General features: G+C 36.9%; 1 protein-coding gene and 1 pseudogene across 5 annotated transcripts in view; both read right to left on the bottom strand.

The window, feature by feature from the left end:
* Nucleotides 1–8,638, bottom strand: part of LOC126956784 (keratin, type II cytoskeletal 8-like) — a 320,724-nt pseudogene extending 312,086 nt beyond the window's left edge.
* PPP2R2B (protein phosphatase 2 regulatory subunit Bbeta) overlaps nt 1–26,205 on the bottom strand; it is a 487,138-nt gene that overhangs the window by 417,645 nt on the left and 43,288 nt on the right. The window lies entirely within an intron of this gene.

Below are 26,205 nucleotides of genomic sequence, written 5' to 3'. Positions count from 1 at the left end.
AGCCAGAGAAGTAGGATAATACAAGAGGCAATGGAGTCAAAAACCATGGGCAATAGAATCAGCAGGATTTGGTGATTGGTGTATGAACGGGCTTGGAGGAAGGAGGAACCTGGGTTTCTATTTGGATGACAGTGCAGACAGTGATGCTAATCATAGGACATCTTTGAAGAGAAAGAGCAAAACACAGGCTGGGCATGTGGGAGGGAGATGACAGTTCAGTTTCAGTCACACTGGAACGTCTGTACTTAGCATTTTAACCTTAGGGGAGGGAGAGAGTTGAGCTGGAGATAACATTTGTTTTCATTATAATATAGAGTGGTTCAAACCATGGGAGTGTGTAAACTACCTCAAAGATGAAGTTTACGTAGAGACCAGAATTCTGGTGAACACAGCATTTAAAGCAGAGGAGGAGGAGCCTACAGAGGAAGCATATTAGGAATGCAAAGAGAAAGAAAAGAGGAAAATCAAATGAAAATTTGTTGAAGCTAAGTGGGTAGAGAATTTCTGGAAAGAGGGATTGATCAATGGTATCAAATGCAGGTGCAACATAAAGTAAGATACAAACAAAAAAGCATTTATTAGCTTTGGCAAAAGGCACTGTAAATTAGGTTTAGAGTGAGAAGGAAAACAAGACAGGGGTAAGCCTGCCGCTTGAAAAGATGATGTCATGTAAACAGATGACAGTGAAAGAGAAGCTTCCAACATTCCTGTTGCTTATCTATCCTAACAAAGATAAAGATCTTCAAGCTGGAAAGGTAAAGCAATTAAGGCTCAAGATAAGTTAGAAGATAATAAAGACTGGACCATGTAGTTTTGCATGTAGGAAATCTTCCAGGCCCAGATGAATTATAGTCTGGGACACACACACACATACATGCATGCACACGTGCACACGCACACACACACATACACACATACACACACACACTTAGAAAGCTTTAAGCATCATAGATAGAAATGTCAAAAATGCTAAGAGGCTATAAGCTAACAAAAAGAAAAGGGACCTCAGAAAACTTGTCAAATATATAAAGTACTATTATACGGAATAGAAAGAGTAAATTTATTTTGTATGACTTCAAAACGCAGAACCTAAATAAAAGTGTAGAAATTTCAGAAACACAGATTTCCACTGGAAACAACTTTCTACCATCCAATCATGACATAGCCACTATGAAAGGCAGTGTTTTCCTGTCTTGGAAGTATTCAAGATAAGGTTGATGGCCATCTGTTAGAACGGACAGTTGGACTTGATTTGGAAGTGTCAATGTCCAGTATTCATGCCTTCATCTCTCTTTAAAAGATCCCATTTTTATTTTTTTTTTAAACAACACCTTTCCTTATTGAGCTTAGAAAATCGAATATATTTGTCATCACTGGATTCTATTATTTCTAAGGTCCTTTCTGAATAGGAAATGTTATGTATCTAGATTCTAGAAAATACAGTAAATGTTGGTATAATGATCAGAAAACCAGCTTAGTTAACTAAATTATTTGGGACCTGGAGAGGACTGGAACAGAGTATGAGTTGGTGTTGTGTTAGTTTCATTTGTCATGGGACCCCTTGCAGGAGAACAAGGGTTATGGATTGAATTAGGCAGTGCTCCATGCTGGCTTTGGACTACCAACTTTTTAAACAAATATTTAGTGATGTCCTCATGGTGCCAGACCCAATGCTAGGTAAACTACTGTGGTAAAAACATGTAAAGACAGACATCAGGCAAACTCAGAACAGAAGATGATGGTGGTTATTATTTTAAAAAACTCCCTCTTGGCAAGTTAAAATGAATTAGAATGATCAAAAGCATTAGCACTGAGTTCTTGCTTTGTATAGTTCAGCCTACAAATCAAATACTGTTCTCTGTTTATTACTGCAAGATCATAATTCACAAAGGAATGTTCAGAGAGGTCAGTATTTATGACTACCCGAAGTGTTTCATTTGCAAAAATTATAAATGGAAAACCTGGCACTTAGTTAGAAATGTAGATCTTCTGGTACATAAATTTGCCCCATTGATTTTTATGTATTTCTTAAACTGTGCACTGTTGATTTCAGTATTGTTTTGGAACAGATTGACCATAAATATTTAAATAACTGCTGTTCAACAATCAAAGCTACTCAAAACAGTAGCTGTTTGAAGATACAACTGTGATCTACTGAGGTCAAGAAAAGCAAGTTAAAATAGAAAAGATTCAGAATAAATTGTTACTTGCAACTGTTCTATCAACCAAAACAGAAGAAAGTTAATCAGATCATCCTTGCAATTTGTTAATACCAAAAGTATGTTTAGAGTGGAATATATGTATAAAGTATCCACCACCAACATGAAAGTGGGAGAGAAGGAAGATTTTAGATTTTTCACAATGACCTGAATGAAAGGATGGAACCACGAAACCTGGCGAAGTGAGATCTAATGCTGGCCAAATAGTTTAACTTTGCTTTTTTGTTTTGCTTTTTTTAAAAAAAAACCTATCTATTACTTTGAAAGAAGATATTTTAAAAGCATAGTGTGCTTTACATCCAGGGTCTATACCAAAAATATAGCAAAGTGGCTCTTGTCTTAACAACTAGTCTAAGAAATATTGTCCTATGTGATCTGAATACCTACTCTTTCCATTATAGCATGTTAAGAGATGTTAAAGCCATCACTTAAACATGATTTAAAATATTTCCCAGGAAGCCTTTTTCAGTCTCCCAGGCTAGATCTGATTCTCCTGTATGGGAGCTACAGGAATACACTGCTCATATCTTCTTTCAAGGAAAACATGCTGTGAGGGATGACTGAGCACAGCATGGGTACTAGATCTGGCCATTCCTTATCAACAGAGGATTTCTCTAGAAGGCAGTCTTTCCTCTGGGGCTTCCCATTAACCTAGCCTAGAGGTTCTCAGAGCCACATTGAACTCTGATGCTCTTTCTACTCAATCTTCCTTCATTCACCCTCTCCTCATAAAGATGTTAGATTTGCATTACTTTCTATAGCTCTCCTGACTCAGATTTTCTCTCTTTTTTCCTCTATAGTCATTTATTCTAATAAATCCTGTAACACATTCAATTCCATCTTGGTATTTGATCCTGGAGAATCAAAACTGACACCCCATTGATGTATCCTCAGAGTTGCTTGTACCATTTATTTAAAGCACACATATTTTGTAATGATATATTTATATGATTATTTAATAAATAATTTTTGTCCTATCAGACCATTGACTTTCATTGGGGTAGGAAGCATGTTGACTTCATCCCTAGGTCTACAAAACTACTTAGAAATTCATATGTGATAGTTATCGAAGATGGCCGAATAGGAACTGCTCCAGTCTCCAACTCCCAGCGCGAGCGACACAGAAGACCGGTGATTTCTGCATTTTCAACTGAGGTACTGGGTTCATCTCACTGGGGAGTGCCGGACGATCGGGGCTGGTCAGCTGCTGCAGCCCGACCAGTGAGAGCTGAAGCAGGGCGAGGCATCGCCTCACCTGGGAAGCGCAAGGGGGAAGGGAATCCCTTTTCCTAGCCAGGGGAACTGAGACACACAACACCTGGAAAATCGGGTAACTCCCACCCCAATACTGTGCTTTAACCAAACAGGCACACTGGGAGATCATATCCCACACCTGGCCGGGAGGGTCCCACACCCACGGAACCTCCCTCATTGCTAGCACAGCAGTCTGTGATCTACCGGCAAGGCAGCAGCAAGGCTGGGGGAGGGGCGCCCGCCATTGCTGAGGCTTAAGTAGGTAAACAAAGCTGCTGGGAAGCTCGAACTGGGTGGAGCTCACAGCAGCTCAAGGAAACCTGCCTGTCTCTGTAGACTCCACCTCTGGGGATAGAGCACAGTAAACAATAACAAACGCAGCAGAAACCTCTGCAGATGCAAACGACTCTGTCTGACATCTTTGAAGAGAGCAGTGGATCTCCCAGCACAGAGGTTGAGATCTGAGAAGGGACAGACTCCCTGCTCAAGTGGGTCCCTGACCCGAGTAGCCTAACTGGGAGACATCCCCCACTAGGGGCAGTCTGACACCTCACACCTCACAGGGTGGAGTACACCCCCGAGAGGAAGCTTCCAAAGCAAGAATCAGACAGGTACACTCGCTGTTCAGAAATATTCTATCTTCTGCAGCCTCTGCTGCTGATACCCAGGCAAACAGGGTCTGGAGTGGACCTCAAGCAATCTTCAACAGACCTACAGCTGAGGGTCCTGACTGTTAGAAGGAAAACTATCAAACAGGAAGGACACCTACACCAAAACCCCATCAGTACATCACCATCATCAAAGACCAGAGGCAGATAAAACCACAAAGATGGGGAAAAAGCAGGGCAGAAAAGCTGGAAATTCAAAAAATAAGAGTGCATCTCCCCTGGCAAAGGAGCACAGCTCATCGCCAGCAACGGATCAAAGCTGGACAGAGAATGACTTTGACGAGATGAGAGAAGAAGGCTTCAGTCCATCAAATTTCTCAGAGCTAAAGGAGGAATTACGTACCCAGTGCAAAGAAACTAAAAATCTCGAAAAAAAAGTGGAAGAATTGATGGCTAGAGTAATTAATGCAGAGAAGGTCATAAACGAAATGAAAGAGATGAAAACCATGACACGAGAAATACGTGACAAATGCACAAGCTTCAGTAACCGATTCGATCAACTGGAAGAAAGAGTATCAGCGATTGAGGATCAAATGAATGAAATGAAGTGAGAAGAGAAACCAAAAGAAAAAAGAAGAAAAAGAAATGAACAAAGCCTGCAAGAAGTATGGGATTATGTAAAAAGACCAAATCTACGTCTGATTGGGGTGCCTGAAAGTGAGGGGGAAAATGGAACCAAGTTGGAAAACACTCTTCAGGATATCATCCAGGAGAACTTCCCCAACCTAGTAGGGCAGGCCAACATTCAAATCCAGGAAATACAGAGAACGCCACAAAGATACTCCTCGAGAAGAGCAACTCCAAGACACATAATTGCCAGATTCACCAAAGTTGAAATGAAGGAAAAAATGTTAAGGGCAGCCAGAGAGAAAGGTCGGGTTACCCACAAAGGGAAGCCCATCAGACTAACAGCAGATCTCTCAGCAGAAACTCTCCAAGCCAGAAGAGAGTGGGGGCCAATATTCAACATTCTTAAAGAAAAGAATTTTAAACCCAGAATTTCATATCCAGCCAAACTAAGTTTCATAAGTGAAGGAGAAATAAAATCCTTTACAGATAAGCAAATGCTTAGAGATTTTGTCACCACTAGGCCTGCCTTACAAGAGACCCTGAAGGAAGCACTAAACATGGAAAGGAACAACCGGTACCAGCCATTGCAAAAACATGCCAAAATGTAAAGACCATCGAGGCTAGGAAGAAACTGCATCAACTAACGAACAAAATAACCAGTTAATATCATAATGGCAGGATCAAGTTCACACATAACAATCTTAACCTTAAATGTAAATGGACTAAATGCCCCAATTAAAAGACACAGACTGGCAAACTGGATAAAGAGTCAAGACCCATCAGTCTGCTGTATTCAGGAGACCCATCTCACACGCAGAGACACACATAGGCTCAAAATAAAGGGATGGAGGAAGATTTACCAAGCAAATGGAGAACAAAAAAAAAGCGGGGGTTGCAATACTAGTCTCTGATAAAACAGACTTTAAACCATCAAAGATCAAAAGAGACAAAGAAGGCCATTACATAATGGTAAAGGGATCAATTCAACAGGAAGAGCTAACTATCCTAAATATATATGCACCCAATACAGGAGCACCCAGATTCATCAAGCAAGTCCTTAGAGACTTACAAAGAGACTTAGACTCCCATACAATAATAATGGGAGACTTCAACACTCCACTGTCAACATTAGACAGATCAACGAGACAGAAAGTTAACAAGGATATCCAGGAATTGAACTCATCTCTGCAGCAAGCAGACCTAATAGATATCTATAGAACTCTCTACCCCAAATCAACAGAATATACATTCTTCTCAGCACCACATCGTACTTACTCCAAAATCGACCACGTAATTGGAAGTAAAGCACTCCTCAGCAAATGTACAAGAATAGAAATTATAACAAACTGTCTCTCAGACCACAGTGCAATCAAACTAGAACTCAGGACTAAGAAACTCAATCAAAACCGCTCAACTACATGGAAACTGAACAACCTGCTCCTGAATGACTACTGGGTACATGACGAAATGAAGGCAGAAATAAAGATGTTCTTTGAAACCAATGAGAACAAAGATACAACATACCAGAATCTCTGGGACACATTTAAAGCAGTGTGTAGAGGGAAATTTATAGCACTAAATGCCCACAAGAGAAAGCAGGAAAGATCTAAAATTGACACTCTAACATTGCAATTAAAAGAACTAGAGAAGCAAGAGCAAACACATTCGAAAGCTAGCAGAAGGCAAGAAATAACTAAGATCAGAGCAGAACTGAAGGAGATAGAGACACAAAAAACCCTCCAAAAAATCAATGAATCCAGGAGTTGGTTTTTTGAAAAGATCAACAAAATTGACAGACCACTAGCAAGACTAATAAAGAAGAAAAGAGAGAAGAATCAAATTGACGCAATTAAAAATGATAAAGGGGATATCACCACCGACCCCACAGAAATACAAACTACCATCAGAGAATACTATAAACACCTCTACGCAAATAAACTGGAAAATCTAGAAGAAATGGACAATTTCCTGGACACTTACACTCTTCCAAGACTAAACCAGGAAGAAGTTGAATCCCTGAATAGACCAATAGCAGGCTCTGACATTGAGGCAATAATTAATAGCCTACCAACCAAAAAAAGTCCAGGACCAGATGGATTCACAGCTGAATTCTACCAGAGGTACAAGGAGGAGTTGGTACCATTCCTTCTGAAACTATTCCAATCAATAGAAAAAGAGGGAATCCTCCCTAACTCATTTTATGAGGCCAACATCATCCTGATACCAAAGCCTGGCAGAGACACAACAAAAAAAGAGAATTTTAGACCAATATCCCTGATGAACATCGATGCAAAAATCCTCAATAAAATACTGGCAAACCGGATTCAGCAACACATCAAAAAGCTTATCCACCATGATCAAGTGGGCTTCATCCCTGGGATGCAAGGCTGGTTCAACATTCGCAAATCAATAAACATAATCCAGCATATAAACAGAACCAAAGACAAGAACCACATGATTATCTCAATAGATGCAGAAAAGGCTTTTGACAAAATTCAACAGCCCTTCATGCTAAAAACGCTCAATAAATTCGGTATTGATGGAACGTACCTCAAAATAATAAGAGCTATTTATGACAAACCCACAGCCAATATCATACTGAATGGGCAAAAACTGGAAAAATTCCCTTTGAAAACTGGCACAAGACTGGGATGCCCTCTCTCACCACTCCTATTCAACATAGTGTTGGAAGTTCTGGCTAGGGCAATTAGGCAAGAGAAAGAAATCAAGGGTATTCAGTTAGGAAAAGAAGAAGTCAAATTGTCCCTGTTTGCAGATGACATGATTGTATATTTAGAAAACCCCATTGTCTCAGCCCCAAATCTCCTTAAGCTGATAAGCAACTTCAGCAAAGTCTCAGGATACAAAATTAATGTGCAAAAATCACAAGCATTCTTATACACCAGTAACAGACAAACAGAGAGCCAAATCAGGAATGAACTTCCATTCACAATTGCTCCAAAGAGAATAAAATACCTAGGAATCCAACTTACAAGGGATGTAAAGGACCTCTTCAAGGACAACTACAAACCACTGCTCAGTGAAATAAAAGAGGACACAAACAAATGGAAGAACATACCATGCTCATGGATAGGAAGAATCAATATCGTGAAAATGGCCATACTGCCCAAGGTAATTTATAGATTCAATGCCATCCCCATCAAGCTACCAATGAGTTTCTTCACAGAATTGGAAAAAACTGCTTTAAAGTTCATATGGAACCAAAAAAGAGCCCACATCTCCAAGACAATCCTAAGTCAAAAGAACAAAGCTGGAGGCATCACGCTACCTGACTTCAAACTATACTACAAGGCCACAGTAACCAAAACAGCATGGTACTGGTACCAAAACAGAGATATAGACCAATGGAACAGAACAGAGTCCTCAGAAATAATACCACACATCTACAGTCATCTGATCTTTGACAAACCTGAGAGAAACAAGAAATGGGGAAAGGATTCCCTATTTAGTAAATGGTGCTGGGAAAATTGGCTAGCCATAAGTAGAAAGCTGAAACTGGATCCTTTCCTTACTCCTTATACGAAAATTAATTCAAGATGGATTAGAGACTTAAATGTTAGACCTAATACCATAAAAATCCTAGAGGAAAACCTAGGTAGTACCATTCAGGACATAGGCATGGGCAAAGACTTCATGTCTAAAACACCAAAAGCAACGGCAGCAAAAGCCAAAATTGACAAATGGGATCTCATTAAACTAAAGAGCTTCTGCACAGCAAAAGAAACTACCATCAGAGTGAACAGGCAACCTACAGAATGGGAGAAAATTTTTGCAATCTACTCATCTGACAAAGGGCTAATATCCAGAACCTACAAAGAACTCAAACAAATTTACAAGAAAAAAACAAACAACCCCATCAAAAAGTGGGCAAAGGATATGAACAGACATTTCTCAAAAGAAGACATTCATACAGCCAACAGACACATGAAAAAATGCTCATCATCACTGGCCATCAGAGAAATGCAAATCAAAACCACAATGAGATACCATCTCACACCAGTTAGAATGGCGATCATTAAAAAGTCAGGAAACAACAGGTGCTGGAGAGGATGTGGAGAAATAGGAACACTTTTACACTGTTGGTGGGATTGTAAACTAGTTCAACCATTATGAAAAACAGTATGGCGATTCCTCAAGGATCTAGAACTAGATGTACCATATGACCCAGCCATCCCATTACTGGGTATATACCCAAAGGATTATAAATTATGCTGCTATAAAGACACATGCACACGTATGTTTATTGCGGCACTATTCACAATAGCAAAGACTTGGAATCAACCCAAATGTCCATCAGTGACAGATTGGATTAAGAAAATGTGGCACATATACACCATGGAATACTATGCAGCCATCAAAAAGGATGAGTTTGTGTCCTTTGTAGGGACATGGATGCAGCTGGAAACCATCATTCTTAGCAAACTATCACAAGAACAGAAAACCAAACACCGCATGTTCTCACTCATAGGTGGGAACTGAACAATGAGATCACTTGGACTCAGGAAGGGGAACATCACACACCGTGGCCTATCATGGGGAGGGGGGAGGGGGGAGGGATTGCATTGGGAGTTATACCTGATGTAAATGACGAGTTGATGGGTGCAGCACACCAACATGGCACAAGTATACATATGTAACAAACCTGCACGTTATGCACATGTACCCTACAACTTAACGTATAATAATAATAAATTAATTTAAAAAAAAGAAATTCATATGTGATTTATAAATATGTATTGAGTGACTATATGAATTAAAAAATAGTGATATTACTATACTATCATCAAAGATTTGGGGGTTGCATTAAAGAAGATGAAAAAAAAAGTGGTCACAATAGACTTTAGCAAGAGAAGGAGACCAGGAGGGTTGGAGAAAGAAAACAAAAGCTGAAAATAAATCAACAGTGCTTGAAAAATTGCTTGACTATATCTTTCTGCTTATAAGGTTTTGATAGGAATTGACAGAGAAGGTATATTCAATACCGCAAGGATCTCAGAGCTCAGATTATAAGAATCTGGTATAATATACTTGTTTTAACTTCTAATGAGAACAGTACTGATGAGCCCAGTCAATATTAATCATATTCTTGAAGTTCATGCATTTATATTCTTAACTGAAAAATGAAAACATTTTCCAAATCAAACCAAGCAAATTCCATGAATACCAAGGGCTTAGGAAAGTATTTTAGTTGGAGAGCTGTATAACTAAAGTTTCCAGGTGTATTATGATATTCTATATGCTATATTGTCATTAATTCTTATAGTCATGAAAAATTTGCAAACTTCTTTGACATACAGAATTGGTAGTGTAAGTTAGCAGAAGTGGAGTTGAAACAGTATGTTTCTGACTTTTGTTTCTGATCATGGTGGGGTAACTGGTACCAGACTAGCTCTTCCACTGTAAACAACAAGAAAACCATTGCTGTACAAAATGCAGGAAAGACATTCCTATTTTTGAATATCAAACAATGAACAACAAGGAACTGTAACCACCTCGAAAAGGAAAACAAAAAGACTTAATTGCTCTTTCAGTTTGAAGGCATTTGATGAACCCTGGGGTACGAAAGGGGCACCCAAGGAAAACATGACAGTCTTGCTTAGCTGAGGAGACAGAGACAATTTCAGGTAGTTTCATGCAACCATAATTTGGAGGCAGATACTAGAGAGGAGAGAGTAGAGAAAGAGTTTGAGAAATCTGCAATAGAAGTCTTATTGAATCTTTGGTTGAATATTAAGATGCACATGTGCAGTGTGAGACTCCACAGGCTTGGCAAAGAGTGACTATCAGTGAGCCTAAAATACTGGGGAGGTATAAATTAAACAACTATGAGAACCACCCCAAATTGAGAGAGTTTCCACCTGAGATGTTGAGGGGAGACCCAAGAAAGGCTACACCTTAGCAGCAGGGCTAAAATAGCCACAGGGTGATAGCTAATCTAGATTTATTCACGCAAAGTTTGCAAACAGGCCTTAAAAGGAGCATGATTATTAATGAATAAATTAACTGCTATCAGAATGAAGTCCAATATTTTTTTAATGGGAGACATCTAGATAACAACATAACATTAAAAATATTCAGCATCAAATAAAAATTTCTAGATATGCAAAGATATGATTAAGATTAAAACCAGTCAATAGAAACAAATTCTAAAAATGGTAAGGATGATGATATCATTAGTCAAGCACTTAAAAAATCTATTAATATTATGTTCAATGACATCAAATAGAACATGAAAATATTGAGGGGAGAAATGAAATCTATGAAAAAATACCTAAAGGAACTTCAGTAGTTAAAAATTACAGTGTTTGAGATGAAATTTACTGGATGAGCTTCAAAAAAGAAAAACAATAAAATTGAAGATGGGGTATAAAGTATTCAAACTAAAACATAAAAAAGTGGCTAAAAGATAAATGAACAGACCATTAGTGTTATGTAGGAAAATATCAAGTCATTGAACATACTGCAATTGGAGTTCTAGAAACAGAATAAAGGGTGGGCAGAAAAAATATTTACAGAAATTACAGCTAAAATCTTCTGGCCAAGCGGGGTGGCTCTCTCCTGTAATCCCAGCACTTGTGGGAGGCTGAGGTGGGTGGATCACGAGGTCAGGAGATTGAGACCATCCTGGCCAACACAATGAAACCCTATCTCTACTAAAATTAAAAAAAAAAAAAATTAGCTGGGCAGGGTAGCACGCACCTTAGTCCCAGCTACTTGGGAGGCTGAGGCAGGGGAATCACTTGAACCTGGAAGGTGGAGGTTGCAATGAGCCGAGATCACGCCACTGCACTCCAGCCTGGTGACAGAGCAAGACTCCATAAAAAAAAAATAATAATTTTAAAAAAATCCAAATTTAATAAGAAAATAAAGCCATAGAACTAAGAAATTCAATAAAATTTGCTTAGGATTAAATACAAAGATAATTTTTCTAAGGAGCATCATAATAAAATTGCTGAAAGCCAAATACAAAGATAAAAATCTTAAAAATAGGGGAAAAAAGTCCCTTATGTACAGGAATACACATAAGAATTACCATCGACGTCTCATCATAAACAGAGCAAACCATAAGATAATGGTAGAATATCTAGAGTGTTGAAATAAGGAAAAACAAAACTCAGTCTAGAGTACTAGAACCAGGGAAAATATTCTCAGATTCCTCAAAAATGAAGGCAACATAAAGAACTTTTCAAATAAGAAAAAAGTTCAGTGAATTCATTGTCATGCATAAGATTTTAGATGTGAATTCATATCTAAAGAATGAGGAATAAAGGAATGACAAAAATTAGAAATGATAAGATGTCATTAAATATAAAAGATAATTTTCTCGTTTTTAATTTTTCTAAAAAAGCTAATTAAAGCAAAAAAGAATAACAATGAATTGTTATGCCATATGTACATATATTATATTTATACACATGTGAATACATATATTTATACACATATGTATACATATATCATGCGTAGAAATAATAATCAGAAAGGGAAAGATGTGTTGTAAGATTCTTACATTACACTTAAGTGGAATAATACGCTGCGATAAGCATATTATAAACCCTAGAGCAACCACTAAAACGAAAACCAAAACAAAGAGGTATAGCAAGGAATTCAATAGAGGACATAGTATGCTAAAAATAATTACTATGAATGAAGTCAGAAAAAGAAGAAGCAAGGAACAAAGAACAGATGGATAAATAGAGAAAATAGCAAGATGGTAAATTTAAAAATGGAATGAGCTCACCAATTAAAAAGTGTAGATTGACAGATTGTATAAAAATGTTAGACCTAACTAAATATTGCCTAAAAATATATACTTCAAATATAAAAACATAGGTAAAAAGTAAAAGGACAGAAAAAGACATATGATGTAAACAATAACCATAAGAGGGATATCTTAGTATTATATCAAGCAGATGGCAGGCTAAGCTATATCGCCAGGGCCAAAATGGGGCATTTCATAATAACTGATAGGTAATTTTATGTGTCAATTTGAGTGGGTTAAGGGATACACAGATAGCTGGTGAAACATTATTTCTGAGTGTGTCTGCGAGGGTGTTTCTAGAAGAGATTAGCATTGGAATCAGTAGACTGAGTAAAGAAGATTACCCTTACCAATGTGGGCTGGCATCTTCCAATCCACTGAGGGCCCAGACAGAATAAAAAGTAGAGGAAGGACAAATATGCTCTCTTTCCTGCAGATGGGACATCCATCTTTTGCCCCCAGATATCAGGGGGCAAAAAAGTCCAGGTTCTTGGGTCTTCATCTCCAGAACTTACACCAATACACCACAGGCCCCTCCAGTTCTCAGGCCCTGGACCTTGGACTTGGAGTTCCACCACTGGCTCCCGTGGTTCTTGGCCTTTGGGCTCAGACTGAGTCACACTACTGGCTTTCTTTATTCTCCAAATTGCAGATAGCATATCATGGGACTTCTCAGCCTCCATAATAAATCCCCTCCTATATCTATCCATCTATCCATCTATCTATCTATCTATCTATCTATCTATCTATCTATCTATCTATCTGTCTATCTATCTATCTATCTATCTATTTATCTATCTATCTATCTATCTCCTACTGGTTCTGTTTCTCTGGAGAACCCTAATACGCTGATAAAAAGGGTCAGTGCATCAGAAAGACATTAATATATGAAATGCATATTGGCCCTATAAAACAGCTTCCAAAATGTAAATAAAAAACTAACAGAAGCAAAAGGAGAAATAGACAAATCCACAATAATAGCTGGAAATTTCAACATTCCTCTCTCAGTAATTCATAGAACAAGTAGAATGAATATCAGTAATTATGCAGAAGGCGTAAACACTTTATTATCCAATTTCACTTAATTGACATTGAAAAACACGACACACAACACCTAAAACAGTACACATTTAGAAAAAGTGTATGTGGAATATTTACCAAGAGATCATATACTGAGCTACAAAGTAAGGCTCAGAGAATTTAAAAGGACTAAAATCATACAGAGAACACTCTCTGGTCACAAAAGATTAAATTAGAAATTAATAAAAAAAATAGAGCTGAATGTCCTTCAACATTAAAAATTAAACAGCAGATTTCTTTTTTTTTTTTTTTTTTAATTATTATTATACTTTAAGTTCTAGGGTACATGTGCATAACGTGCAGGTTTGTTACATATGTATACTTGTGCCATGTTGCTGTGCTGCACCCATCAACTCATCAGCACCCATCAACTTGTCATTTACATCAGGTATAACTCCCAATGCAATCCTTCCCCGCTCCCCCCTCCCCGTGATAGGCCCCGGTGTGTGATGTTCCCCTTCCCGAGTCCAAGTTCAGTTCCCACCTATGAGTGAGAACATGCGGTGTTTGGTTTTCTAAACAGCAGATTTCTAAATAACGCAATGGCTCAAAAATGTCAGAAAAGAAATTCAACAATATTTTAACTAAGCAATGATGACAAAACAATACATCAAAATTTATTACTTGCAGATAAAGGCACACTTAGAAGAAAACTTATAGCTTTAAATGCTTATGTTAGAAAATATAAAAGTTTTAAAATCAATGATCTAAGCTTCTACCACCATAAGAATCTGGAAAAAGAAGAGCTGAGCAAACCAAAGTGAAGAAAAGGAAGGAAATAAAGATAAGAGCCAGAATCAAAAATGGAAGCACGAATAGGCCCTTTGAAAAAAAAAACAATAAAATTGATTAACCTCTAGTTGGACTAATGAAGGAAAAAGAGAAAGAGAAAAAAACAAATTGACAATATCAGAAATGAAAGAAGGGATCTCATTATAGGTCTTACAGAGTTTAAGACGAAAATAAGTTTAAGAAGAAAATAACCATTTTATGCTAATGAATTTTCCAGTTCAGAGGAAATAGACAATTTCTAAGATACAATTTAACAAAACTGATATATAAAGAATCTGAAAATTCCTATGATCTACTAGATAAATCACATTTTTAATAAATAAAAAATCATCCCCCAAATGTGGATCCAAATGGTTGCAATGATAGATTCCTTCAAATATTTAAGAAAGAAATACCAATCTTACATAAACTCTCTCAAAAAATGGAGAAGGAAGAAACAATCCCCAACATGTTACAGGAGGCAGCCATTACCCCAATGCTAAAGTCACGCAAAGACTTTACAAAAAAAAAAACAAACAAAACAAAACAATACAAAACAAAACAAAAACCCAAACTAGGAGAAAATCTTTATAACCTTAAGTTAAGCAAAGATTTCTTAGATATGACACCAAAATATGATCTATAAAAAAGACATTAATAAATTGAACTTCTCAAGCCTGTAATCCCAGCACTTTGGGAGGCCGAGACGGGCGGATCACGAGGTCAGGAGATCGAGACCATCCTGGCTAACACCGTGAAACCCCGTCTCTACTAAAAATACAAAAAAAACTAGCCGGGCGAGGTGGCGGGCGCCTGTAGTCCCAGCTACTGCGGAGGCTGAGGCAGGAGAATGGCCTAAAAACCCGGGAGGCGGAGCTTGCAGTGAGCTGAGATCCGGCCACTGCACTCCAGCCCGGGCTACAGAGCAAGACTCCGTCTCAAAAAAAAAAAATAAAAAATAAAAAAAATAAAATAAAAAAAAAATAAATTGAACTTCATCAAAATTAAAAACTTCTGCTATGTAAAAGATACCACGAAGAGAATGAAAAGATAAACCATAGGCCATGAGAAAATATTTGTAAATCACATACCTGATAAAAGGACTTGGATCTAGGATATATAAAGGACTCTCAAAACTCAATTACAAGAAAGCAAACAATCCAACTGAAAGATGGGCAAAATATTTGAACAGACATTTCACCAAAGAAGACACAGAGGAAACTAAAACTGGAAACAGATATGGTAATCCATAACAAAATGTTAGCATTTCGAAGTAAGCAAATAACAACATAAAAAGATGCCCTGCTTCCTTAGTCATTAGGGAAATATAAATTCAAACTGCAGTGAAATACCACTATACTCTTAGTAGAATGAGTAAAAATAAAAAGACTTTCTCTCCCAAGTGGTAGTGAGAATGCTGAGGAACTGGAACTCTCATACATTGCTGGTGAGAATGTAAAATGGCACAATCACTTTAGAAAACAATTTGACAGTTTCTTAAAATGTTCCCCTATCATATGATCAAACCATTTTCCACCTAAGTACCTACTCCAGAGGGAAAAAGGATAGATCTCCATATAAAGAATTGTCCATGAATGTTCATAGCAAGTGTATTTATATAATAATAGCCCCAAACTGGAAACAATCCAAATATCCATCAACAGATAGACAAAGTATGGTATATCCATACAATGGGACACTTCTCAGCAACAAAAATATTGAACTATTGCTACACATGGTAACATTGATGAATCTCAAAACAATGATGCTGAGTTAAAGAAGCCAGGAAAAATACATACTCTATATATTTATGTGTATAAAATTCTAGAAATTGCAAACTAATCTATAAAGGCAGAAAGAGGGCTAGGGAAAGGGATGGATTACAAAGAGGCACAAGAAACTTTCTGAGGGTAATAGATATTTTCATTCTCTTTATTAGTGATAGTTTCATGTGTATATATCTCTCTATGTATGTCAAAACTTATGTACTTGTGCATTTTATTATGTATAATTTACTGTATGTCAATTATACCTCAACAAAGCTGTTTTAAATAGACACCTATTTAAATAAATATTTCTCAAAAATATACAAATGACCAATAAGCACATGAGTAAATGTTCAATATCTTTAGCTACCAGGGAAACAAAAATTAAAACCATGAAAAGATACTACTACACACTCACTAGAATTCTTAAAAACAGTGGCAATTGCAAATGTTGGCCATTACGTGGAGCAACTGGAACTCTCATACACTGCTGATGAGCATGTAACTACTTCGGAAAATAGTTTGGAAATTTCTTATAGTACTAAATATACACTAACCACATGACCCAGCAATTCTACTCCAATTTAGTCAGAGGCAATCAAAGCATGTGTTCTCAAAAAGCTTTGTAAAACACAGTTCCCAGTAGCTTTTTTCATAATAGAAACTGGAAACCACACAAATATCTATCATCAAGTAAAAGAATAAACAGATTTTTGTATATTCACACAATAGAATACTATGCAGTGATAAAATGAAGGAACTACTGACATGCAATAGCATGGATGAATCACAAGAACATTTTGCTGGAAGAAGTCAGACAAAAAGGAACGCATACAATACAAATCCATTTATATCAAGTTCTATAAGGATAAGCCAACATATAATGATCAAGTCACTGTGGTTACACAAAATTGTAAATGTACTAAATATCACTGCATTGTTCATCTGAAAATGGTTAATTTTATGTTGTATGGATTTCACCTCAATTAAAAATTAGTGGGCCGGGCGCAGTGGTTCACGCCTCTAATCCCAGCACTTTGTGAGGCAGAGGCTGGCAGATCATGAGGTCAGGAGATCGAGACCATCCTGGCCAAAGTGGTGAAGCCTCGTCTCTACTAAAAATACAAAAATTAGCTGGGCATGGTGGCATGTGCCTGTAATCCCAGCCACTCGGGAGGCTGAGGCAGGAGAATCACTTGAACCAGGAGTCAGAGGTTGCAGTGAGCCAAGATTGCGCCACTGCACTCCAGCCTGGCAACAAAACGAGACTCGGTCTCAAAAAAAAAAAAAAAAAAAAAAAAAAAAAAATTGGTGTGGTTGCCTAAGGAGATTCACTGTAAATGGTCACTAAGTAATCTTTTTGGAATGATTGAAATGTTCTGTATCTTCACTGTGGTGATGATCAATGGGAGTATACATGCGTTAAAATTCCTTGAATTACACTCTTTAAAATGGGTGCATTTTATTGCATGCAAATTATGTCCCAACAAAGTTCATTAAAAAAATACATTTTCTCAACTTCACTTTCAATTATGGGTGCTTAAGTGTCTCATTTGGGCAATGAGAGATAAGAGAAGTCAGTGGCTGGGGCTTCCAGGACATCTTTTTAACAAGAGGCAACTCTGCTGGCATGGATTTTGTGGCTTTTGTCTGTACTTCAGGCAGACGAGACCCTTGAAATTGACTTTATCAACAGTTTTCCATGCTCTCTGACTGCTGGTCAGGTTTAAACTATAGGAATTTCCAAGAGGAGATAAGAGGGAAGGTGGAAGATATTTACACACACATATTCTTTTCGGCAAGGTCTTCAGTTGGCTTTGCCTCTTAACAGAAGACCTTGGCTCCTTTAGAAGCAAAGAACTCAATTAAGACTTCTCATTTTTAGGATTCAGTAACCTCTTCTCCCTTCTTGATCCTGCAGGACCAAGGCTAATAATGATTTAGCTCCTGGTTACTGTACTATGCTTTTTAAATTGAAGAGTAACATGTATACAGAAAAGGCATTAAATGATTTTTTTTTCACCCATGTAACCACCACCTAGATCAAGAACTAGAACCAATACTCAAAAACACCTTTGGATTCCTACCTCAGTCATTCCCCATTTTATCCCAAAGCAAACACTATCGTGACTTCTGATATTTTGTTTTTGAAATGTATATCAATGAAGCAATACAGTATATTTTCATTCCTGTAAGCAATCCCTTATATAAATATCTCACAATTTACTTAGTCATTCTATTTTTTATGGATATTGAGTTGTTTTCATTTAGCGTTATCATCTACAGTACTGCTATGAACATTCTTATACATGTCTTTTGGTGAATATATGTATGTGTTTCTCTTGGATATATACTTAGTAGAATAGTTGGATTAACTGTATGTGTATATGCAGTTTTAGTGGATTTGCCCATTTTCCAAAGTGGTTGTGATAATTTATACTCTCACTGGTCACATATGAGATTTTTAGTATCACAATATCCTTAACCACCATTGGTATTTTTTGTCCTTTTAATTCTAGCCATTCTGATCAGTATGTAGTGGTATTCCATTGTGGGTTTAATGTGCATTTTCCTGATAATAGAATTGACTACATTTTCAAGTACTTATTCTCTTTTTTGAAATGCCTGTCAAGTCTCTTGCCTATTGTTCTATTGAGCTGTCAGAGTCTTTCTTATTTGTAGTTCTTTATAATCTGATGTCAAGTCTGTTGGTAGTCACCTGCTTTGCTAACTTATTTTTCTACACTGTGGCTTGCCTTTCCAGTCTCTTAACTCTTTTTTTTTTTTGATGAATAGGAAAATTTAACTTTAATGTAGTCTAATTTATCAATATTTCCGTTAATGATTATTATCACTTTTTATGTCATTTTAAACATTTTAACCTACCTAAGGTTTTCAATATTTTATGTTATCTTCTAGAAAATTTAGTATTTTATTTTACACATTTTAAACATTTCATTTGAAATTGCTTTATGTGCCTGTGGTAGGGACCAAGATTATTTTTCCCCAAATAATTTCAAAATTTCTCCACACCGTTTATTGAAAAGACCACATTTTCTCCATTGCTCTGTAGTGTCATCTTTTCAAAGATTGGAAATCCACATAAATGTGTGTTTCTGGACTTTATTATATTCCATTGATTTATTTGTTTGTCCTATATCTGATACCCAGTATTTTAATTATTGAAGCTTTATAAGGTATCTTAATAGGTGGTGTTCCAGATTGAACTGTGTCCCCCTGCAAATTCATATATTAAAACCCTAACCTCCTAATGTGACAGTATTTGGAGAAAGGGTCTTTAAGGAGATAGATAAGGTTAAGTAAGGTTATAAAAGTGAGGTCCTAATGCAATAGGACTGGTATGCTTATAAGAAAAAGAAAAGATGCCAAAAGTGGGCACACATAAGGGAAAGGCCATGTGAGGTAACAGCAAGAAGGAAGCTGTCTGCAAGCCAAGAAGAGAGGCTTCACCAGAAACCCACTCTGCCAGCACCTTAATCCAGCCTCTGGAACTGTGAGAAAATCAATCAATATTGTTTAAGCCACACAATCTCTGATATTCTCTTATGGCAGCCCCAGCTGACTAATATAAGTGGTTAATTCCTGTACTCTTCTTCCAATTGTGTTGGCTGGCTTCTTGCCCTTTACATTTCTATATAAATTAAGAATTAGCTTTTCATTTTCCACAAAAACCATCCTGACATTTTTATGAGAATTGCATGTTGCTGTAGATCACCTAGGAAAGAATAAACAACTTTACAATGTTGAGTCTTTCCATCTGTGAACATGATATATTCCTCTAGTCACTTGTCTTCCTTACTTTCTGCTAATAAAGTTTTTTGGTATTGATGTTTTGAGCCTCTTTGCTTAGATTTATTCCTAAGTATTTGATATTTTGTTGCTCTTAGAAATGATATAACCCCCCAAAATCATTTTAAATGTTTGTTGTTATCATGTGAAGATACAAGTTCAATTTACATGTTAATTAGGTATCTGAACACCTTGCAAAATTACCTATTTATTCTAAATAGTTTGCCTATAAGTACTTTCATATTCTCTATGAAAATATCCCATTAAAATGTTCCCTTCTACCTGTAGCTTGCTGAGAGATTTTATCATGCATATTGATAATACAATTTTTAAAAATTCAGTTCTAGAACTAGCCTTTAGCTTTTTAGTCCATTTACAATTAATGTAACTACCATAGGTTTATTTGTTTTATTTTGGCCTAGGAATGTATTTTTAACTTCTGAAATTTCCCTCTATTAGCTTGTAACTCATGAATTACTTTACCATTTTAAAAATATTGGTTGCACTAGAAATTACAGCATATATCTATTAATTATTAAAGTCTAATTTATATTAGCTATCTTACTACTTTCCCCAAAGTGTAAGAGAGCTTAAAAACTTTAACTCCCTTAATCCCTTCCTTCTGTTATTTGTTATTTTTGTCCCCTGTTTTAAACTTTACATGTTATTATTTCTGTCATTTTTTCCATCAACTTACAACACTTTTCATTATTGTTCACTCACTTCTGTATTTTAAATGCATGTCTCTCCTTGCAATAAATTATCTCATATTTTACTCATTTAAAAACATCTTTATTTTGCTTTTATCTTAAAGGTTATTTTATTAGATAGAACATTCTAGAGTGGCAGTTAGCTCCTTTCAGCATTTTAAAGCTGTGACTCTACTGTCTTTGGGGTTCCATAATTTCATTAAAAATTCAGCTGTCCAACTGTTTTTGTTTTAATGGTAGTATGTGTTTGTCTCGAGTTTTAAGATGTTGTTTCATTTCTTAGCAGTTCTACTATGATGTGCCTAGGCATAGTTATTTTTTAAAAAATTTATCTTGACTGGAGTTATAACAGTTCTTAAATCTGTAGTTCAATGGTTTTCATCAATTTTAGAAAAATCGCAGTCTGTATCTCCTCAAATATTGATATGGCTCATTACCTCTCTGTCATACTTCTTGGACCTCAATTAAAAATATGTTAGACCTTTTTACTATATCCCATGTATCTTTTGGCTTTTTTCTCATTTTCTACGCTTTGTATTTAGGCACACAGACCAATGGAAAATAATAGAGAACCCAGAAATAAACCCAAATACTTACAGTCAACTGATCTTCGACAAAGCAAACAAAAACATAAAGTGGAGAAAGGACACTCTTTTCAACAAATGGTGCTGGGATAATTGGCTAACCACATGTAGGATAATGAAACTGGATCCTCGTCTCTCATCTTATACAAAAATCAACTCAAGATGGATTAACGACTTAAACTTAAGACCTGAAACTATAAAAATTCTAGAAGATAGCATTGGAAGAAACCTTCTAGACATTGACTTAGGCAAAGATTTAATGACCAATAACCCAAAGCAAATGCAAGAAAAACAAAGATAAATAGCTAGGACCTAATTAAACTACAGAGCTTTTGCACAGCAAAAGGAACAGTCAGCAGAGTAAACAGACAACCCATAGAGTAGGAGAAAATCTTCACAATCTATACATCTGACAAAGGACTAACATCCTACAACAACTCAAACAAATCAGTAAGAAAAAAACAAACAATCCCATCAAAAAGTGGGCTAAGGACATGAATAGACAATTATCAAAAGAAGATACATAGATGGCCAACAAACATATGAAAAAATGCTCAACATCACTAATGATTAGGGAAATGCAAATGAAAACCACAATGTGATACCGCCTTACTCCTGTAAGAATGGCACTGGAACAGAGGTGTGTCTATTTTGTTTGGTTACACGAGTAAGTTCTTTAGTGGTGATTTGTGAGATTTTGGTGCACCTATCACCCAAGCAGTACGCACTGCACCATATTTATAGTCTTTTAGCTCTCGCCCCTCTCTCTCTCTTCCCCTTAAGTCCTCAAAGTCCACTGTAGCATTCTTATGCCTTTGCATCCTCATAGTTTAGCTCTCACATATCAGTGAAAACACAGATGTTTGGTGTTCCATTTTTGAGTTACTTCACTTAGAATATAGTCTCCATTCTCATCCAGGTCACTGCAAATGCTGTTAATTCATTCTTTTTTATGGCTGTGTAGTATTCGATCATATGTATATATACCACAGTTTCTTCATCCACTTGTTTATTGATGGACATTTGGGTTGGTCCCACAATTTTGCTATTGTAAGTTGTGCTGCTATAAACATGCTTGTGCAAGTATCTTTTTCGAATAATGAGTTCTTTTCCTCTGGGTAGATACCCAGGTGTGGGATTTCTGGATCAAATGGTAGTTCTACTTTTAGTTTTTTAAAGAATATCTACACTCTCCATATTGTTTTTCATAGTGGCTGTGCTAGTTTACATTCCCACCAGCAGTGTAGAAGTGTTCACTGTTCACTGCATCCATGCCAACATCTACTGTTTTTTAATTTTTTGAAAATTATGAGACCATGCCATAGTGACAAATGAAAACCTTAGGTTAAGAAAACAAATATTAAATACTCAAATTAAGAATGCAATCAATGGATTTAAAAGCTGCTGTACTATAGAAGTAGAGAAGATTACTGATCAGGAAGTCAGGCCAATAAGTATTTGGTCCTGGGCCTCCTTCTGTTTTCAATTTCTACTTTTTCTCTTAATAACCACCCAGGCGCATGGCTTTAACTACCATCTACACCTCTCATTCTGTTCTCTTCCCAAAACTCATGGCCTATTTGATGTCACTCCATGGATGGATGATACATAGCTAAAGTTAATTTTACTCAAACAGAACTCTGATACCCTTGAATAGAGGCCCTTGAATATCTATTCTAATGTAGCAATCCAACAGTTACTAACATATTCTCCTATCCCTATTTTGTCATAGTAGTTTTAGGTGCCTGATATTTTGTTGTATTTCCTTTTTACAGTACAACTTCCCCCATTAGAACATAAGTTGCAGGCCAGGCACGGTGGCTCATGCCTGTAATCCCAGCACTTTGGGAAGCCGAGGCAGGTGGATCACAAGTTCAGGAGTTCAAGACCAGCCTGGCCAATATGGTGAAACCCCGTCTCTACTAAAAATACAAAAATTAGCCGGGCGTGGTGGTGGGTGCCTGTAGTCCCAGCTACTTGGGAGGCTGAGGCAGGAGAATTGCCTGAACCCGGGAGGCAGAGGTTGCAGTGAGCCAAGATCATGCCACTACACTCCAGTCTGGGCAACAGAGCGAGACTGTGTCTCAAAAAAACAAAACAAAACAAGCAAACAAACAAACAAAAAACGTAAGTTGCACTGGAACAGAGGTGTGTCTATCTTGCTTGCTACTGTATGACCAGTACTCATAACTTAGTCTAGAACATAGTAACAAATATGAATGACAATTTGTGGAATGAACCTGAGAAGATACTCATAGCTAGACTGTACTTCCTTTTGCTTAGATGACTTCTGACTGGAATGGGGTTGGGAAGGTTGTAGGTGGTTTGGGATACAGACAGATGGTGGATTGGGAGGTGATGCATCCTCATTCTTTGCTATCTATAAGCCTACATAGCAAGTCAAGCCTTCATCACAGGGATGCCACTCATATTTCCCGATTGACACCATACTTAAACTTATCCAATTTACTAGCAATCCTATCAACTCTGCCTCCAAAATAATTGATCCAATATCTATTCATTTCTTTACAGCTTCTCTGCTGTTGCATTAATCCAAGCCTCTGTCCTTTCTTGTCCACCAACTGTGATAGCCTCTTATTGGTATTCCTGCCTCCTACTCTTGTTTCCCTATCATTTATCTCTACACAGCAACCAAATAGCTTAAAAATAAAAAAATTAAGTCCTTGACCTACTTTAAACTGCAAAGGTTTCCTATTACACTGAAAATAAAGCCAAGTTTCTTATCATGGTGTTTAAGGCCATATATGGCCTGGCCCCTACCTTCTATACTGACTCTGGCTTCATCATTCTTCCTCTTGCAAACTAAGCTGTAGCTACACTGCTCTGCTTTCTTTTATGCTAACAGAGTAAGCTCATTACTGCTTAAGGTCCCTTTTACTTGCTCTTCACTCTGTCTAGAAGATCCTCTCCCCTGATTTTTATATGGTTGATGACCTCATGTCCTTCAAATCTTCAGCTTCCTGGACCACCATATTTAACGGCCACTCAGTATTTCATTATCACACTATCCTGTATTATCTTCTTCACAATTTTTGTAGCTAACCCAAGTTATTTATTTAGAATATTTTTCCTATTATTGTTTGTTTTATTCATTACCATTTTCCCAGCATCTAAAATAATAGTGACCCATAATAAAATAATGACCCATAGTAGGTCCTTATTACTTATCTGTGGAATATTGCAGTGAATGACAATGAAAGGAATATACTCTCAAGCTCTCACACCACTGCTCTTCTAAATGTCACTTCTTTGGAATGAGTCCATGTTTATTTTTTCTTTACTTAAAAGGAAATAAGTAAAGTTTAAAATCCATGTTTTTTTCCTTTGCCTATACCCTCTCTCTTCTTATAGAACTATTACATATTTCTTGTAATAATAATGATTGTATATGTTCAATTGACCTTTTATTCCTGTCAAGGTGCTAAATTATCTCATTTATTTATTACATCAACCCTCTGAATTAGATCCTATTATAATGTGCACTTTATAGATAAGATGTATGAGTTTTGGAATGTTTCCATTAGTTTCTCAAGACCACAAAACCAGGTAATGATAAGAAAGACTTTGAATGACTGATGACTGAAACTTTTTTAAACAACCCATTTGGTAATCAGTGATGGTGGTAGAAGGGGGAGATGTGGGGCAGGGAGGAAGAGGAAGGGAGAGAGAACACTTTATATCATGACAGCCAGATGAAACTTTGGTAGCAAACTCTTAACTCGGCTCATTTAACATCATTCCCAGAAGGAAGGTGCATTAGTTCGTTCTCACACTGCTATTGTATAAAGAACTGCCTGAGACTGGGTAATTTATAAAGAAAAGAAGTTTAATTGACTCACAGTTCTGCATGGCTGGGGAGGCCTCAGGAAACTTACAATCATGGCAGAAGGCGAAGGGGAAGCAAGGCACATCTTACATGGTAGCAGGAGAGAAAGAGAGAGAGTGAGGGGAGAAGGTGCCACATGTTTCAACCATTAGATCTCATGAGAACTCTATCACGAGAATAGCAAGGGGGATTGTGTCCCCCATGATCCAATCACCTCCCCCTAGGCCCCTTCTTCAACATGTGGGGATTACAATTTAACATGAGATTTGGGTGGGGACACAGAGCCAAACCATATCAGAAGGACAAACCAAAGTCAGGTCATTCACTCTGAATCCCTTTGTCTTCTGTTAGAATAACCCTCTAATAAGTAGACTCTAAAGACTTTGAGTTCAGGAAAATCAGAAAGACTGACTTTGCTAGACCATTTAATCTTGGGGCTTAGCTTGACCCATTTATTCTGTTATCTAAGAAACAAAATTACATGCAAAGTAGAAAGTCATTTACATCTGCCAAGAAGTTTAGTTTGAAATAGGAGAGAATGGAAAGAGAAAAATAGTTAAGAAAAGTCTTAGGAAGATAAAAACCTCAAAGACCAAGAGTCTGTCTTTATATAACTGCAAATGTTTTGATGAAAACTAAAGGAAAAAAAAAAAGTTTGTGTCTAGATAATTGATTAAAATTTTAATTTTCTACCTGGTTATTTGGTACTATAAAAATATAATCATACTAAATCACTTCACAAAGTGTTGTAATATTTGTTGTTTTTTCTCAATGAATTTTCTTAGAATTTTCGTGTTCTATATTAATATTTTGTGGTATAAAGTACAGTGATTATTTTTTTAAATTTCCAACTTTCATTTTAAGTTCAGGGATACATGTGCAGGATGTGCAGGTTTGTTACACAGGTAAAAGTGTGCCATGATGGTTTGCTGCACAGATCATCCCATCACCCAGGAACTAAGCTCAGCATCTATTAGCTATTTTCTTCTTGATGCTCTCCCTCCTCCCACCCTCCACCTTCCAACAGACCCCAGTGTGTGTTGTTTCCCCCCATGTGTCCATGTGTTCTCATCATTGAGTTCCCACTTATAAGAGATAACATGCAGTATTTGGTTTTCTGTTCCTATGTTAGTTTGCTAAGGATAA

This window comes from Macaca thibetana, chromosome 6, assembly GCF_024542745.1.
Source record: "Macaca thibetana thibetana isolate TM-01 chromosome 6, ASM2454274v1, whole genome shotgun sequence".
In the NCBI taxonomy this organism is placed as follows: domain Eukaryota; kingdom Metazoa; phylum Chordata; class Mammalia; order Primates; family Cercopithecidae; genus Macaca; species Macaca thibetana.
The sequence above is the reverse complement of the archived record's forward strand: the minus strand, read 5'-3'. Positions and strand labels throughout refer to the sequence as shown.